The sequence below is a fragment of the Saccopteryx leptura genome, chromosome 13 (genome assembly GCF_036850995.1).
Source record: "Saccopteryx leptura isolate mSacLep1 chromosome 13, mSacLep1_pri_phased_curated, whole genome shotgun sequence".
NCBI classification, from domain to species: Eukaryota; Metazoa; Chordata; class Mammalia; order Chiroptera; family Emballonuridae; genus Saccopteryx; species Saccopteryx leptura.
In genome coordinates this window covers 53728855-53730384 of record NC_089515.1, presented here as the reverse complement: position 1 = coordinate 53730384, position 1530 = coordinate 53728855, and the positions used below count along the sequence as shown (strand labels likewise).

Genomic DNA, 1530 nt, shown 5'->3' with positions numbered 1-1530 from the left:
GCCCTGGCCAGGTAGCTCTGTTAGAGTGTCATCCCATTACGCCAAGGTTGTAGGTTCAATCCCTGGTCAGGGCACATACGAGAATCAACCAGTGAAGGAAGGCACAAGTAAGTGGAACAACCACCTCTCTCTCTTTACTTCTTCCCCTCTCTCTCTAAAACCAACAAACAAAAAATAAAAAGAAGCATTTTTCTTCCAACAGAATTGTTAAAAGGCACTTAACAGTACTGCTTATTTGGTTGTTTACCACTCTGTTGTGAAGGATGGCAGAGGCCCATCTTCAGGAAGATGGGTCATTCCGGTTGTGACAGGGGAGTGGAGACATACCTGCCGTGGGAGGCTGGACTCACAAACATTGCCGCATGCCATTTGCCAGAGTAACGTAGTCCAGGTGACGCTGGGACTCTGATGTGGTCTGTTGTGCACCCTGCCCCTGCTACATGAGTTGTGAGCCAGTTGGTCAAACAAACAAACAAACGAACAAACACCACTGTGATATCTAAAGAAAAGTACATTGGGACCACCCATGACCAGGGTTTGAAGTTCCCCCAACTATACTTTGTGACTTTTAACCAGAACCTCTTGGAATGATGTCTTTGGTCTGATCGCCTATAAGCAGCAGACACTACATAATTGGATTTTATATGATAAATACAATCAAAAGTTCTCCCCCTTTTTACAAATCAAAACCTTACTCCTGTTCATGGATTTTTTTTTTATAACAAATGACGTATTTGCCATTTTGTAATTTATTCTTTCTCGGCATTTCCTTTGTTTTCTCTCAGGTTGCAGATGGGTTTAGTTATTTGTCTTTATGTTTGGTAGTTATTTTGGAAAACACTTTATTTTTAAATTTTTTTAATTAAAAAATTTTAATTCATTGTGTTAATGTGGATTCAATACTTTTTAAAAATTATACAGGTTGTTCCCTTTTATTGCTTTCAAAAAAATAATGTTTTGAAAATTCCTTTCTCTATTCATCAATGCTAAGACAGAAGCCCTTAAGTGTAGACTCCGTGATGTGCAAAATTTAGTTCACTTTCCCGCCTCCTCCGACTTTCTGGCCAGTGTTCCATTTCATCCGAATCCCTAAACAACACTGCTATTCCCAGTAGCGTTGTGCATTCTATATCCCCTCCAAATTTTACTTCCACCTTGTGCGTTCCCTTTTATTATCACCATTGCATGTATTACTTAGTTTTTTGTTGTTTTTTTTTTTAAAATATGGAACGCTTCACGAATTTGCATGTCATCCTTGCGCAGGGGCCATGCTAATCTTCTCTGTATCGTTCCAATTTTAGTAAATGTGCTGCCAAAGCGAGCACTATTACTTAGTTTTAACTCGTTTCCAATGAGCTAACCTTGGTTTTTGGTTCCTTTTAGATAATGTTTCCTGGAAGCATGGCTGGGGTAGCAACTTGACTAGAAAGAGGGGTGTATTTCTGAGACCATTTCTGAGACGCCGCCAATAAGTGTGCCTTTTGGTTGCCATGCCTTCGTTGAACTGAGTGACAATGTATCTGGAAATAG

The 1530-nt window shown here is 39.9% G+C and overlaps 1 non-coding gene across 1 annotated transcript; it reads right to left on the bottom strand.

Annotated features, from left to right (window-relative positions):
* Positions 1-1218: 1218 nt before the first annotated feature.
* Positions 1219-1325, bottom strand: LOC136385090 (U6 spliceosomal RNA). The gene has a single exon (XR_010747703.1). It is a non-coding gene; the product is annotated as a U6 spliceosomal RNA (small nuclear RNA).
* Between the last annotated feature and the right edge of the window lie 205 nt (positions 1326-1530).